Source organism: Lepisma saccharinum, chromosome 26 (assembly GCF_977018435.1).
Source record: "Lepisma saccharinum chromosome 26, izLepSacc3.1, whole genome shotgun sequence".
NCBI lineage: Eukaryota > Metazoa > Arthropoda > Insecta > Zygentoma > Lepismatidae > Lepisma > Lepisma saccharinum.
In genome coordinates this window covers 2,819,043-2,836,356 of record NC_139254.1, presented here as the reverse complement: position 1 = coordinate 2,836,356, position 17,314 = coordinate 2,819,043, and the positions used below count along the sequence as shown (strand labels likewise).

Sequence of the window (17,314 nt, the reverse complement as noted above, 5' to 3'; positions counted from 1 at the left end):
ATGCTATAGGATATGGTTTGACCTATAAGAAACTCCGCAGTTTGGTATATCGGTATGCATTTACAAATGGTGTGCCACATTCCTTTAATGATCTACAAATGGCAGGGAAGAACTGGATACAAGGATTTTTATCTCGTCACAAGGGACTCAGCTTGCGTGTTGAAGAGGCTCTGTCATATGCTCGCGCTAAATGACTATCTAAGGCAAATGTTAACATATTTTACAATAATTTATCAAAGTTGCTAGACGAACACAATACGTGGGACAAACCTGCCAATATAGCCTATACAACTGTGACGAGACAGGCTTTCAACTGATCTACAAACCAAAACGAGTCAAATCAATGCAGGGCAAAATAGAAGTCGTGAGCCAAACGAATTGTGAAAAGGGAGAAACAGTAAGTGTTGTGGCATGTGGACCTGCAACTGGCCAGTATGTGCCTCCTTTTGTTATCATGAAGGGTCAAAGATATAATGAGAACTATGAAATTGGCATGTCTCCTGAGACGAAAATAGTTCTTTCGGAAAGTGGCTACATGCAATGGGAAGAGTTGGTTCATTTTATGGACCATTTCATTAGTGTCAAACCCCCTGGTCCTGTAGTGCTCATTCTTGATGGACACGGATCGAATTGTTCAGATCCACCAACTCTGGAGAAGGCATTAGCCAATAACGTGTACCTTCTGTGTTTACCTCCACACAGCACACACAAACTTCAGCCGCTCGACGTTTCGTTCTTTGGGCCACTTAAAACATTTTAGAACGACGGCTGTAGAGTTTACGTGCGAAGAAATCCGGGGAAAGGTATCAATAAAGTGGTCTTTGCTGGCATTTTTGCAGAGGCTTGGAATCGTGCGGCCACAATGGGGATTGCAGTAAATGGGATTCATGCGTGTGGGATACATCCATTTAATCCACAACGCCTGCCAGAGCACGCATTTATTCCTGGAACTGTCCATGAAGTGAATGGTCAAGATCAGCGATCACCAGAACCTTTAGCGATAGACGATGATGCTCATCCCAAGGAAGTTTTCAAAAACTCAACCCCTTGCCATCAACTTCTGGGACCTAGAACAGGAAACGAAAAACGGGGGAATTGCACTTATTAACGGATCCTTCTTTCATCGCTCGCCTCAAAGAGAAAAAAACTGACTGCAGCAAATCAAACAACAAGAAAGGCAAAGCATGTTAAACGCACCGCAAAAGATGTGTGCCGTGTATGCAACGGTGTGTACAAGCAGGATCAACACTGGGTGCAGTGATTAGTGTGTTCTGTCTGGTTCAACCTAAAGTGCGTTGCGAATGGAAATGACCAGTACTTTGTGTGTTCTTCTTGTGAGAATGATGACAGTTCATAAATGAGCTAGTGTCCATTTGCCCCTCTCACATGTCCGTTTGCACCGCGATGGTGGGGCAAACGGACACTGCTACACACGCTGATTCATTTAACAATTTGGAAGCCAACGTTCATTATTTTGAATTATAAATTGTACTATTTGTTAACTCAATGTTCACACTTTCTGTATCGACCATATTTGTAATTTTTCAATAAACAGTTTGATAGTTATTTTGCAATATATCCTTAGGGTGTCCGTTTGCCCCGTCCTTACCCTATGTAACCATTATTATTTAATTAATTTGATTTTTCTTGCATAACACAACACAATGATGATGTTGGATTCTCGTTAGATTCCTTTGTGCGTAAAAATCTTGCATACTGGAAACTAGGGAAACATTATGAAGCAGGATTTATAAAGGGCTCCCTTAATCAGCTCTGCAGAGAGGCTCAAAGCTGTTGGTACATATTAAGCATCTATTAACATTATCGACCCGTAAATATCAAGTACATACAGTCCTGATTAGACTGTTTATGTTAGTTATACTTTATCTTTGTATTCTTTGGCAGTCCGGAAAGGTCATTATCGAAATATTGTTATTTGATGTTGCTCGAACTATTTTGTTCATTGTAGTTTCAAGATATTATCCCTTTCCTGGGTTTTGTGGGAGGGGGCAAGTGCCTCTGTGCGCCCTACTATATCTGCCAATGCGACACAGTATACAGGGTGTATCAAAAAGAATCATCCGATTTAAAAATGCTATATTTAGGAAACCTATGTACATAGAACCTTGCAGTAAGTTGTAGAATACATGCTGGAATATAAAGTTTTGCTTGCAATAAGGTTTACTTTGTTGCAGGTAGGTGCCACTGGTGCAGCTCACTCTTTAGTCCGCGTCAGGATGGCAACCCAGCAACCGGCAGCATTCTGCGTGCAACGTCGAATACTGTGAGCAATAGGTGGTGCAGCACCGTATTTACGACGAAACTCACGCTGCACAACTGTAACGGACCACATTTGTTGAAGTGGAGAACGCAGAAAGCTTTCGGTTGTTGAAGCGGACTAAACAGTAAGCAACACCAGGCGCCCGTTCCGAAAGTCGCACGAGTTGAACGCGTTAAACGAGTTATGGTAAATGGTCTCGTGCATTTCGTGATGCTGTCCCAAAAGTCGCTTTCCGTGCTTCTCGTGCAAGAACGAGATTCACCAAACACACGGGCCAGAAGACTGGTTTGTTCGGTGAGAATCGTCTGCTGCGTGCAGGCAACGCGCGTGCATGATGGCTTTAAACTGCATATGAAGCAACATGCGTAAGACGAGTGTGCCTCAACTGTTCTTACAACGTGATTAAGATGAGTAACAGTGTCAGCAGTAGAGTTTATTTCTGCCATAAGGACATGCCTTCCGCTCGACGCCACGAGGACGCTGCGCCTGCGCTTTCGTCTAGAGCGTTCCATAAGTCTGTAAAATAACTCGTTTCACCAGGTTGACGAGCCAAGTTACTCTCGTTAAATTCGTTTCGTTAAGACTTTCGGAACGTACCTACCTGCAACAACGTAAAACGTATTGTAAGTGAAACTTCATATTCCAACATGTATTTTACAACTTACTGTAAGGTTCTATGTCCATTGGTTTCCTAAATATAGAACTTTTAAATCGGATGATTCTTTTTGATACACGGTGTATTATAAATTTGCACCCTCTGGGATTGACTTCGCCCCCCCCCCCCCCTTCGGGCCTGCCACAAGGTCAGTTAAGATGAAAACTGAAGCTGTATTTAACAAGAGATTTAGACTTTAATAATTAAAGCATGTACAAATTAATATTTCAGACTTCATCCTGGGTGGGGAATAGCCACATTATTTAATATTTTTACAAAACTTCACGGATACAAAAATGTAATTCTTAAGAAAGGAAGTGAACAAATCATAAACACAACTCAATACAATTTTAGATTTCGAAATATTCAATTTTATTAAATACCAGAAGAGGTATATAACAATGAAAGTTCACTATACTGTATAATAATAATAAAAAAGCAAAAATTCCAGACCTAAAGCATAATTTTTTGACTTAGCTGTGGATTTCTTGACGTTCTTGACTGGTAGACATCCTATGTATACGTAATTTACGTGTCATGTAGAAAACCTTTCTTTACGCGTAATTGCACAACTCTGCCCGTAGGCGGTCCAGCACGACAACGTGATGACACAACTCACTGAAATACCAGCCCGAAACGACCCTGTGTCGCCCAGTGTCGTATCTCGCGCCAACAGCTATAGAATTTACTTGTTGAACTCGCTGATGTACTGCGAGGGCGAATCAAAGGTTAGCTGGAATCAATAGTCATCCGTTGTTATCCGTTTGTCCACCGGCTGTAATCGAATTGTGGGGATGGCAATTCGAGACGACGTACTGCCCCGCTGCTGAGTGGGATCAGGGCAATGAGGATAAATATTCGTGGAGATGTGGGGAGCGAGATATTCACTTGAATGGCTGCAACAAAACAGCGTTTGACAAGCCGATGCGTAGCAGCTTCTCCTACTCGTAAACAAACGTTAGTTGCTTTCTCATACGCAAAAAAACTGATTTGCCTGAAATAACAAAACACGTTTGCTTAACAGGGTGTTAACCACATTAAGAAATCCAAAATTCTTCACTTTTTTTACCTCTCTTTTATTTTCCTTAATCTTAATTTATACGAGCAATTAAGAAAATAATTATTATTGATTTAATGAAAAAACCCTATCAAAAGTCTAGTTAAGATAAAAACTGAAGCTGTATTTTACAAGACAATTACTTGTTTTATCTATTAATGCATTTTGGACTGCATTTTGCAGATTAGCGAGGCCCTGGCTTGTGGTGTATCCTACAGCATAACGCATGATCGTTTGAATTTCCGAAAAGTGTGCGCACTGTGCCGTCAAACGTTTCTCGGATGATGTAGATGTTGAACATGAGGTGCGACTGTGGCTGGGACAGCAACCCAAAGAGTTCTGGGGGACTGATAAAGGTATGGGATAAATATATCAATGTTAGTGGAGATTATGTTGAAAAATAAAAACGGTTTTCAAGTCAGTATCTCACTTAGAATTAAAAGTTTGTGACCTACAGTCCCGTGCGAATTAATCGGAACAAGATATTTTTATGCATGATAGAGTCTCAAACTTGACTATAGTTTCATGATGATGAATCTATGACAAATCGTGTAATACAAATTATATAACAGAAAGAAGAACATATTAGCTATTAAGAAATATTACGAATATGTAATTTATTGTTTCTGAATAGTGTAATTGATGAATTAGGGTATTAGTACAAAAAATACATAAATTGTGTAGTTATTGTCGTATTTCAATTAATTCGCAATGGAATGTACGTGCGTGTGAATTCGTCCACTAATAAATGTATGAACGTTGAGAAAATATTTCAAATAAACTAGGCCAATCAGAAATGAGGTCTACAGTCCGGTGCGAATTAATTAAAATACGACAATAACTACACAATTTATGTATTTTTTGTACTAATACCCTAATTCATCAATTACACTATTCAGAAACAATAAATTACATATTCGTAATATTTCTTAATAGCTAATATGTTCTTCTTTCTGTTATATAATTTGTATTACACGATTTGTCATAGATTCATCATCATGAAACTATAGTCAAGTTTGAGACTCTATCATGCATAAAAATATTTTGTTCCGATTAATTCGCACGGGACTGTACTTACTGACTTACCGATGTAATTTAATGAAAATTAATTTAGATTATCATAAACTAATAGCTCGATTGTTGTTCATACATGTACATGTTACAGTTACATCTTATCAAAGTAATTTAGATACTTCTGAAAGTAACGACAAGTATAACTGAGTTACTTTTAAAATATAACCATCCAAGCACTGTCCTAAACTGTCAGAATCTAAAACAATATGAACACACACCAGTACTGTTACGATGCCTTGGACACAGAGACGGTGCAGTACTCCTTTCCCAGACCTTTCGGACTCTTTCTATGAATAAAACATGGTTTCCAGCATTCACGGGCCGTTTGTCGCGTCTTTCCTAGCCTCCTGCTGGCTTGCTCTGCTGCTAAATATTTCAAGGAGTAAGCAGAAGGAGGAGCTCTTAGCTCTCGCCAGAGATAACACCTTTGCTCTAATGTTCGCGCCTCCCGGGACGTGTTTTTGTTTGTTGTTTAATATTCACTTTACACTCTGTTCGAATTAAGTTTGCAGATATGCTTTTTGCGTGAAAACGACGGAGCGCTGTAAAGAATTCACGCCTACTTCTGCAAAGGACTGCTTCTTCGCTGGACAAACTTGCAAAATAGAATATTCTGTTGGGTCTCTGTAAGAGAGAACGCGTCGACGCAAGAATCCTCCTTTGATACCTACGGCTATGGGCCTAGTGGATCCGGTTACGGACGATCTTTTACTGTGCTGTGCTCTAAAGACGGACGTTTGAACTGACGGAAACGTTGCTGTTGGAAAAACCTTTTATTGATAATAAATATTGGAGACTGTGAACCGAATGGGTTAATGAGATTTTGGAAGATTTTTATTACTCGAATTTTTAATACAGAAATATTTAGTCTACCAAAGTAACAAATCCTAAATTCTTGACTTTATAATTACTTTTTCCTTTTTCTTAACATTTCCCCATTTTCTTAACATTTATTTAATCGCCCCCCCCCTACTTAGTTACAGTTGGAAGTTAAGAAAACATATATTTTTATTCAATGAACCCGCCCCCCCCCCCCCCACCACAAGCCCGGTTAAGATGAAAACTGAAGCTGCAATTAACAAGAGATTTAGTCTTGCTTATTAATGCAAGTAAAAATTAATGCTTCAGACTTCATCCTGGATAGGGAAGGACCACGTTACTTTAATATTTTTTGCAAAACTTCACACACACATAAGAATGTAATTCTTAAGAAAAAAAGCAAAAAAATCTTAACCATAATTCAATTCCATTTCTATATCAAATTTCAGTGCAGGTAAATACCAATGTAAATTCACTACACTATATATATATATATATATATATATATATATATATATATATATATATATAGCAAAAAATTGACTACAAGCACAATTTCTTGACAGGTAGACACCCTGAGTTAGTGCTTTGCAATTTATAATCGATGTACCAATTATTTTTTATTATTACCATCAATTTTTCTATATATTTCCCCGAATTTTTTTTTAATTTCTAAAAAAAACAGCCGCTTTAAACAAACCAGTATTTTCTTATAAAGCTTTGTGTATATATATATTAAATTACTGCATCTATTTCGAAAAAGAGCCAGTGTGTTTCTGCATTAAACTTTAATATTTATCCAATTTATATTCGGCTTGATGGTTGAAATTTTAAAAAACAGAAAGCCAATAGTGATATGCAGCTAATTACACATTTCAAATCCCCAACAGAATTTTCACTTTTGTTTTGAACAACAATATTTTATTTTTTTAAAAAAATAAAGCTGCCTAGGCTCAAATTCAAAACAATAGTTTTATATATAACAAATTTAAACAAAAAATAGTGCATACATAAAAACTAGTGTTTGTATGCAACGCTGGCCATCAGCGGCCTCCGCTGCTAACTTATTTTAACCCAATGCCCTATAAATAAATAATTGTATTTTGTCTGCAAAGCGCGTGGAAAAGGGAGGCGAGGCGTTGTAAATATTTCAACTACAGCCCATTAAATACTATCTCATAACATATTTCAATATTCTAATTTCTTCTTGTCAAAATAATTTTTGCTTGCATTGGCTTATAATCAAAAACCAACATATTAAAAACTTATACATCCTTCTCCGTTGGCCGAGTTCTGGGCCGTTAACACAACCAACCTCCCCATATCTTAAATATTTTGGTACAATTATTTCTAAATTTTTCTCTATATAATTAAACATTCATGCGTAATGCCAATTCAAAACCTGCTTACTATTTCTATTATAAATTCCCCTGCAATTTAAGCCACAGCTTCCTGGCCACCGATTGTGATAGCTCTTCATTGATGGAACTTTTCATTGTTTCTATTCTTACCCAAAGAAGTCAAGCATTCAGGAAGTCAAATATAAAGAGCGTACTGCACTACACTTCTGGCAAATTCAGCCGAAGAAAACACTGAACAACTGTTCAGTTACATAAACAATAAAAACACTAATATAAGTTTAACAGTCTGTAAAAAAAATTACCATCGGTTAACGGCCTTAAAATATACGTTTGTTGGTACCGAAAATGTTGTAATTTGCATAATTTTCCTGCATTTTGGACACAATTTATGAATTAAATACATACTAAATTCTTAAATATCAAAATTATGAGTAAATTAAGTAATTCTTATTTCATGTGTATTTTTGTTAATGCTTGTTTATCATAAAGCCAAATAAACCATTTGTTATAGAAAAGGTTATTTAGAAAATTAATTGTACAAGGGGAAAATTGAATAATTTCGTCAAAATTTTCAAAAATTAAGCTTCATACGCGAACTAGATCTTACCACATTTGGGTTTGTTCTTCCTTCTACTTACTACTTGCAACAAGACAACTATCCTGCACTTATTATAACCTGATGAGGCGATCTTCATTTTTCGACCCCACCCCACGTGTAGCCCCAGTCGAAACTGGTCCAAGGTGAACTTAAGTCTTTAACGGTGCACACGCGACGGTCAGCCGTTTTCCAAGTGCCACACATTATCCAATTATTACTGCATTACGCTTGAGTTTCAGTTTGTGTCCAAGTCCATTTCATACATAGACCTATCTGTAAATCGGTACTGGACCTACAGTTTACAGTGGGATCCGAACAACTATGTGCTTCCACAGGGTATGGAACCCGGGAATTCCTGATTACAAAGCGACGACACACAGGCATGTTGTCAGACTCATCCCGTTTCCTGTTAAAAATGCCTGTCTCGATTTCCAACGGAGTCTCGATATCGTCTCGAAATAATAGTTAGTGTTTGCACATTAATAACTAAACACACACACATACTATATGTTAACGTTAACGGCCGAAAACGTGTCTCACGGCCGAAAACGTGTCTCACTGTTTTCAAAGAGCTATAAGCCGGCCCCCGTGGCGGAGTGGTTAGCACATCGCGGTACGACGCCAGGAGTCCCGGGTCCGAATCCTGGCCTGGGCATGGATATTTGTGAGTGTCCTTTCATCAATTTCATCATATCATCATTCATCCCCATCTTCGCAAATTAGCCAAAAGTGGCACAAAAAGCGAAGTAAAATAAAATCAAATCAAATCAAAGAGCTACAAAGCCTTCTGGCATATTTAAAACTAGGGTTTGTATCGAGAGGAGACGAGACTTGATAGTGTCTCGGTTGTGTGAGTTGTGAGTGCCTGTCTCGTCTCTCTTCATTAATATTCCTCTCCTTCTCGTCTCGAAATAAATAGTATAAACGTTGTATAAACAACGTACACAGGATGTCACCGCAAAAAATTGCACAACGACATGAATCCTCAAAGAAAAAATGAATTTTATCCTCTATGTATACAACCAAGTAACACAGGCTCTCAACTTCACCAGTGGATTCTCAAAGAGTAAACTTTTTTTTTAAGTCTGCTTTTCCTGTACAGATCAGGAGTGCACCTACCATTTAAAGTGTGATCCGAACTGCTGTGCAGTGTGCTTTCACCGAGAATCGAAACCGTGACCCTTCGATAACACAGCGGCAGGTTACCACTATGCAATCGGAGAGGCTCGCATTGACTTTGCAGTTCTTATAAACGATACATACGACGTACAGTATACAGGGTGTTTCCGGGCTGATGATACAAACTTTCAGGGATGATGGAGAAGGGCACATGTATCAATTTGAGATAAGGAACCCTGGTCCGGAAACGACTTAATCGAAAGTTATAAGCGAAAATCGGTGTATGAAGATGTAATACTTTTATTACCTGCACAAGTTTCACAAGCTGCTACATTCACAACAGTTGTTCAAAGTGGCGTCCCCACTTGATTTCTTCTTGTGGGGTCATGTGAAAAGTCTTGTGTACGAGACACCTGTCGAGACTGAAGAGGATCTCCTGGCAAGAATTCTCGCTGTCTGTGACATTGTTCAAACGACCCCGGGGTTGTTCCAACGGGTACACCAGGACTTTGTGGGACTCTGTGTGTCGCCTGCAGCGAAGCTGGGGTACACTACTTTGAACAACTGTTGTGAATGTAGCTTGTGAAACTTGTGCAGGTAATAAAAGTATTACATCTTCATACACAGATTTTCACTTATAACTTTCGACTAAGTCGTTTCTGTACCAGGGTTCCTTATCTCAAATTGATACATGTGCCCTTCTCCATCATCCCTGAAAGTTTGTATCATCAGCCCGGAAACACCCTGTATAGGTATAAATAATGAGGTATACATATACATCGGGTTGATATATTTGAAGAAGTCACACAGTAAAGCATACTTGGTTTTTGGTCATTTTCTTTTCACAGAGACCGAGAATCTAATCTCGTCTAGACTTTACAGAGATTTGTCTCGTGCTCGTATTGATTCTTTTACAAGGCATTCCTGTTAGAAATTGTCGATCAATCCATGTTGTGGCGGTTGAAGATAATGACCACAACGCGTCAACACCAGCGCAGCTCTTTCAAGCACAGGTCTGCAGATATGTTGGCGGATCTATACCCATAAACATTTATTTCCGGTCTCATAACACAGCGTCACAAACCTTTATGAATAACCACAACAACAAGGTATAAAAATGAACTACCCAAACAAAATCACTAACACACATATAGACACGTACATACAGATATATAGGCAACAAATGCATTCAGACTATGAGAAAAAATACTTAACCTCGGCATTCCAAATAAAGGGTAGAAATCCACAAAGAGGGGGAGGTAGCAGGCTGCACATACACAATAGAGAAAACAGGAAGAAGGTCCCGTCACGTGGTAGAAGTTGAGAAAAACCACGTGACCCGCATGCAGTCAAACCATACCTTTGTTCCGGAAACTAGGATATCCCTGGAAAGGAGAGAGAAGTTTGCCAGTTAGAAGGGAAGAGAAAAATAATGCGGGCGACAGAGACATTGTGCTTTACAAAATTGGGGGGAGGGGCGGGCAGGGGAGAAGTTTAAAAAAAATAGGTAAGAGTAATTAAGTACACTGACAGTTATTACAACCAAAATATTAAAAAAGTACACCAAGAGCCAACATGAGAGCAAAAGAAAACGGGGGAGAGTGTGGGACAGGCTTCATCTACAGCTGGAGTAACTTACGCCACTGTGTTTCAAGTACATAATATGAAAAGAAATGCACGATATGTATATATGTAAAAGAGTATGCATAAGTTATAATTACCTGGTCTCGCTACTCAAAGTCATTCGCGCCAGTTTTAAAGGGAACTGCAAGAGAACAGTACATTGAATGGACAAAATACACAGCCGTAATGAGAATTCAATGAAAACACAGTGATTACTGTCGGATTAAAAATTATAGATACTCGAGTTTGGATTCCAATTAAATATTAACCAGTAGACATACAGAAGAATGAATTAAATCTAAATTTAGCTTATTCAATTCTTCGTTAATCTATGCTAACCAATTTTTTTTTTTTTTCGAGTATGCCTTCTAATTTTTTATCATCGTGAGAACAATCAATCGCTATCTTTGAAATTCATTAAATTAAAAACGGGTTGTCCGATCGTTATGCTGTATAAAAAGCTGTTCGCGGAACGTGGCAACACTGCAAGCACTGACTCGCAGCGCCCGCCGGCAGTTTCCGCGATTCAACGAACATCGCTGTGTTGCCAAGTTTCGTGTACAACTTTACTCCGCTGAATAAAAATCTGTATAAAATCGGTTTCCCAATGTGAATTGACAATGATAATGCATTTTAAAAACAGATGCAAAGAGCTTCAAAACAAGACTAATATTGTATTTGTAGGACTACCCAATACTAAGAAAATGTTGTTTCGAAAAATTGCTAAAAACTTTTTTTGAGAAATTTTGAAAACCTGAAAATGAATTATTGTGTTTAAAACATTTCTGCCTGCATCCTACTAAAATTTCATAACGATCGGATAACTCGTTTTTGATTCACAGAATTTCAAAGATAGCAATCGTTTGCAAAACTAAAAAAAAATCAGTTTTTGGTTCTCACATACTCGAAAAAAAAAAAAATGGTTAGAATAGATTAATGCAGAATTGAATAAGCTAAATCTTGGGTGTCCCGACAAAACGTGCCAGCAACAAAACGACCACTTGGGTTCTCGCGACGAAACGTACCACTCAGATAAACAGCTACCTGTGAAGGATCCGCTAATAACTTCAAAATACGCTATTTACTCCGCGACAAAACGTACCACTTCAAGGAAAACGCTTGAACTTGCCCTTGACATGTCAGACATTACAACACGGTGCGCTATCCAGCACCCAGCTACGTTATTCGTTTTACCTCATTACTCATTACGACTTTGATCTCTTAGGTTAGGTTAGGTTAAGTTAAGTTCGGTCGAGTATCGAGAGAATGAGGAAATCCGTTTGCATATACGCATGTGTGCCGCTCTGACCTTAAAAACGGAGGAAGTTTATGATGGATGGCTGGAAATACACTCTAAAGCTCCAGAATCAGCGAAGCTAACTCTTTTCTTCGATTACTTTGTGAATAGTTGGTTGCAAAAGGCGGAAATTCCAATAACAGTGTGGAACTGTCCAAAGCCTGGATAAAGTGTGATGGAAATCAGGAAAACTAGAGAAAATCGTAATTTCGGAAAATGATTTTTGATGCCGTGGTATGTTTTGTCGCATCGCAAATATTTTAAGACTCACTAGAAAACCCTTCGCAGGTAGCCGGTCAGGTGGTAGGTACGTTTTGTCGCTGGTACGTTTTGTCGCGTATTCAAATCTTGATGTAACTTGTTTTTATGGAGGTCTACCGGTTAATTTTTAATTGGACTCCCAAACTCGAGTATCTATAATTTTTAATCCGATAGTAGGTTCAAGTATGGAAGCTATATGGTAACTGAGAAGGGTGAGACAATGGTTCATGAGCAGTAAACGGTCTACGCTGTACCTCGGAAGGTTTGTTCTGGTACCGCTCCCGCCACTCTGTCGTCTGTTGGAAGACCTTGGCAGACATCATGCGAGAGCTTCCAGCCAATGACAGGAGCGCTGGAGACAGCACGTGGTTTGGTCTCTGCCAGCCAGAGCTCGCCGAAACCTTTGGGAGCGAAGTTTGAACACTTGCTTGCCACATTCACAGCGGAGGTAGGAGGGCAGCAGGTATCTCAGTTGGTGAGAGTAAAACTATTTGCCCCATAAAGGCTTGAATACCGCACCGATATTGTTATTAGTTTGGCCTTTCTAAGGACTCGTTCAGTTACCATGTCTGCACCAAACATACAACGATCAGCAGACGACAGATTATTTCTTGGCGGAAGCTGTACCGAGAATAATCTTCTGGCCTATAAACTGAAAAGTCCTCACTTGATAAGGTTGTGGTTGGATGGTGGAGTGGTTTGTAATATAAGACTTGATTCACATCTACGCTCAAGCAACACTCAGGTCACTGTTCCCTAACGCTCCACTCACGGTCAGGGGGTATCCGCACTAGCGGTCAAGATTCGCTCCGGTCAAGGTACGATCAACGTGAGTCTGGCGTTGGTTTCTTCACAGAGTACACCGATTATTCTGTATAAAAAGCCTACCGATTGTGCTAGATACAATGTTTAAAACATATTCAACGACGGACTTGTCTGTTACAGAACTGGCATTAATTAGAAGAAAATAAAGAAGAAACAGAATTGCGAAAACGGGGATTGATTGATATGGTTGATTTACTTCGCTTTTCTGCCGGTTTTGACTAATTGCGAGGATGAGGATGCGTTGTGATATGACGAAATTGATGAATGGACACTCGCAAACATCCATGCTCAGGCCGGGATTAGAATCCGGGACCACTCGGCTACGGAGGTCGATTATTAAAATATAATACTGTTTATTGATATACTTTTATTTGCAGCTACAATGTGCAAACAGTGGTAAACACTACTTTGTCGGTCTAGGTTTGGCATAAACATTTTCGGGATCATTGTTTCATATCTAAATTCTTGACCACTTCTTTTATCAGCAAGTTTCCGACACAACATGTGACAGATAAACATCAGGTTCTAAGCCTAGTTTCAAGGACCCGATTTATACGCACATCGTGTAAAAAGTCGTCTTCCTCGACTAAAAAAAAAACTTGTTTAGTTTTCCGTAAACGAAGAACAAGTTCGTTGTTAATCTTCATTCGGAGCTAGATATCAAGAATTAATTATTATTCCCTAGGCAGAAGGTTGACCAACACCTCCTTTTCCTTTGCACGCACACACACATACACACAAATAAATTTTGTTGTCCGGAAAAATATGACCGTCAACAGGTTAGCTTTTTGATTTAAGGATTTTAATTGATGCAACGGGTTGGAAAAAGGTAGTTAAAACTAGTGCTCATGGATCATATTTGTGGTTAGTCTCCTGATTTTTTTTTCATTGGCTACAATTGTAATTTCGTTATTTCGGTCAGTTTCCTCTTAAGGCGAAGAGGGACAATTACGCACCAGGCATGCATTTATTCCAATATCGTCGGAATGAGCAATGCTACTAAAAAGATCTCCGCCAGAAATGAAGAGTATGAATTTCTCCCCATGTGGCAAGTGGAAGCGGTTTCCTAAGTTGATTATTAAGCCTTATACGATTTTTGAAAAATATGATGAATTAGTTTTTACCGAATCCCATGTATTCCTTATGGGACTTCAACTTCAACTTCAAGTTACGGCTCATCAAATGGGAGTTTCGACTTTTCCTACTACTATGACATAGTTCAACGTGTCCTTTTTCCGTCCATGTACTTTTCTACGCCATCGGATGTTTTATATTCCCGAGAGAACGAATAAAATAATGGTCCCATAAGCCTAGTGCATTTCTCCTTGCCTCCTACGGCCATCCTGGCAGTGTTGCCAAACCTGATGTGCATAATAGAGCTAAATTTCACCATTAACATAGCTAAAGAGGACTTTCAAGGAGCTAGATTAACGAAGGCTGCATAAAGTGCCTACTAGGGTAATTTTAGTTGTCAGAGGGGTGGGGGGGTGCTTGTATTACCGTTAGCTTTAAAGTGATGGCAATTTATTCTTAGTTTTCACCGCCTAGATTTGGCGGCATCACCCATCTCAATAATCCAATGATATTAATATAAAATCGAAAATAAAGGGTTCCCGGATAACAAAATTGTCATCTTCATCTTAGCCACAGCGCTATATATAAAAATACATCGGGAGGAAAGAAGAGGCGGGTGACGCAGCCTATAGCTATACGAATATCACGTCACGTGCAAAATGTACACTCATGGCAAAAGTTGGTATTTATGGGCGGGAGCCAGTGGTGGCATCATAGTGGGGCAGAGGGCGGGTGCCACAATTCACAGTCAAACGAGTGCACGAAAGAGCCAGATCTGGCTTCAAAAGAGCGAAGTTGGCAACAATGATCAGCAGCCTTCCCAGCGAGAAAGACCTAGGGGAAATTGTCCCTCCTCGCCTTAAATTTCTTTTACTCGGGTTCATGAAATCGCATATTTTGACCGATGTTTTACAAACAGAATTGACAGGAAAATATTTTTGGATTTTCTTGTGCAATGTCCCCATCAATCAATTTTATCTATACTCCCCTTCTTCTGTGTTTCGAGTTCTACCCGCCCAGCTTCTAAGCACAAAACTGGGTTACGTATCCTCTGCAACGGGCTGAAGACTGCTACTGAACCGTGGGTTGAGCGTTAAACACGTTCACATGAACGATCAAGCTTCGGCAAAGTCAAATTCCGCCCCCTCACGCTCCAGTCAAATATTATTTTCACCTGGGGCGCGTCAAGTATCTGAGCGCTCAGCGAGCAACGTGATCGCTCAGCTACTTGACGGCCAAATAGGCGTTCCTCCGCGAGCGCTGCTTACTTGATCGCTGAGCGAACTTGAACCTTGCTCGCCACAGGTTTGAGTCACAGAATATATCGTTTTTGTGTTTCGATCTCGTGAGGCAAAGGGAAGAAGAGGAAACCTGTACGAGGATGGCGGGGTGGCGAGCCGCGAGTGGCGGGCGACCAATGAGGAAATATTTATGATGAACTGAACGGCTTGCGATATAGCGTAATTAGAGAGGACGTTCAAGTTACAGAAGGTGATGTAATATTCCAGTTCTTGTAATTGTATTAAAATGTAAGTGTTGTTTATTCCAAATAATAAATACTAAATATACACCGTAGTTTTGGAAAGTTGTGCAAGGGTGTGAAAATGAAAATTTCGACAGTTATGTTCACATCAACTATTCTATTTCAACTATTCCATTTCCATAATTAACAGCTTTTCAAACACCGAAATCTTGTCCACTCGACGCAGCCACATTCATCACAGATTATTCAAAGGCACTGATATTTTGATCAATGAGCAAACTGCGTCAAGTAAATGATCTGTCTGCTCAACGAGCGAAAATCTTGCTCAGCGAGCGTCGCTCAGATACTTGACGGGCCCCTGATCGTGACCGAAGTGCGAGCTGAGTGTGATCGAAGCGAACCTTGAACGGACCGCTTGTTGTGAATGCTTCTATTTAAAAATCATTCAACAATATTTGACCGCACCGTGAGCGGAGGGTGATCTGAGCGTTACTTGAGCGAAGATGTGAATCAAGCTTAACATCTTCACGGCGGTTGCCACACAGCAGTTAATTCTTTGAAGTTCAAAGGATTTATTTAAGCACGTAGATCTCCTAATAGCGGAGGACTCTTCAAGGCTAGGGGGGAGGGGGGGGGGCAACATGGCATCTTTCCTCAATCAGAGAGCACACTTCACACTTTTGCACTTTAAAAATTTCCCTTTTCAACCTCGTTTCCCCTCTTAGAAACACTGAAATCACAGATCTTGTAGTCTATGTTAAAATCGTGATCTCAAACTAATTACTATTAATGGTCGAAGTTCCAGAGTTCGAATCTAGGTCTGCGCGTGGATGTTCTTTGTGAATACCCCTTTATCAATTTCATCTTATCATCACTCCCGACTGTCGCTATTAGCCGAAAGTGTCAGAAGAGCGACGTTATATAGCAAAAATACAACAAAAAATTGAGATTACTGATATCAACTTGTTCACCCTGGGAAAAATATTCGAAAATTTTCATTTTTTAAAATTCTACAAGTGTGATGGAAAAGTTCTGGTTGTTTCCAAACCAATTTTAATTACGACAGAAGAGAATATATTTCACAGTGAATCCAACAAGAAAGTTGGAAAGTTTGGACCTTCCCTGCGCTTTGGATATTTTCATGAAACTTCTTTTGTTTCCGTTTCAACCATTATCATTTATACTCGGAAGATTTACATCCCGTTCTCACTGGATCCGAAAATTTCTGACCATTCCTAATTTGAAACTACATAAATTTAAATAACCCACGGAACAGGGACCCCTGTGGAATTAGAGTATTTTGTTTTGTGAAGGGACGTCCGCGGAAATATTCCTACGATCTCTCACCTGGGAATCGAAAATGCGTCAAATCCCAGACACCCTGCAGCTCTGCGGTCTCTTCAAAGTCTACCTCACTAATTCGCCATGGCGTGGAGACTCCATTGGCAGTTTGTTAATTTTATTTTTCGCTCAGATAGGTTAATCAGTGCTCTAGCTACAGTTTAAAGTGGGATCTGAAAACACTTCAAAGTGGATTCACCGTCAATCGAACAGCGTACCTCTTGATGTTGTATTAGCATTGTGAACATTGGTATATCAGAGAAGGTACAGTACAGTTAGTAAACTTCCCGCCACTGGTGGTGTGTCGTCTGCAGGCTCTTGCTGTCAAATGTACATTTGGTGCAAACATGGTCACTGAATGCACTAGTCCTTCAAAAGGGCAAGCAAATAATATCAATGAGCTATTGAAACCCTTAGAGGGCAAACTCTTTTTTAGTTTGTCATCT

The 17,314-nt window shown here is 39.5% G+C and overlaps 1 protein-coding gene across 2 annotated transcripts in view; it reads right to left on the bottom strand.

Moving 5' to 3' along the window:
• heph (polypyrimidine tract-binding protein 1 heph) overlaps window positions 1-17,314 on the bottom strand; it is a 1,248,713-nt gene that overhangs the window by 949,046 nt on the left and 282,353 nt on the right. For both annotated transcript variants that reach the window (XM_083112799.1, XM_083112794.1), the window contains exon 2: window positions 10,325-10,349. The gene's annotated coding sequence lies outside the window, so the exon portion shown is untranslated. The remainder of the gene's footprint in view (window positions 1-10,324; window positions 10,350-17,314) is intronic.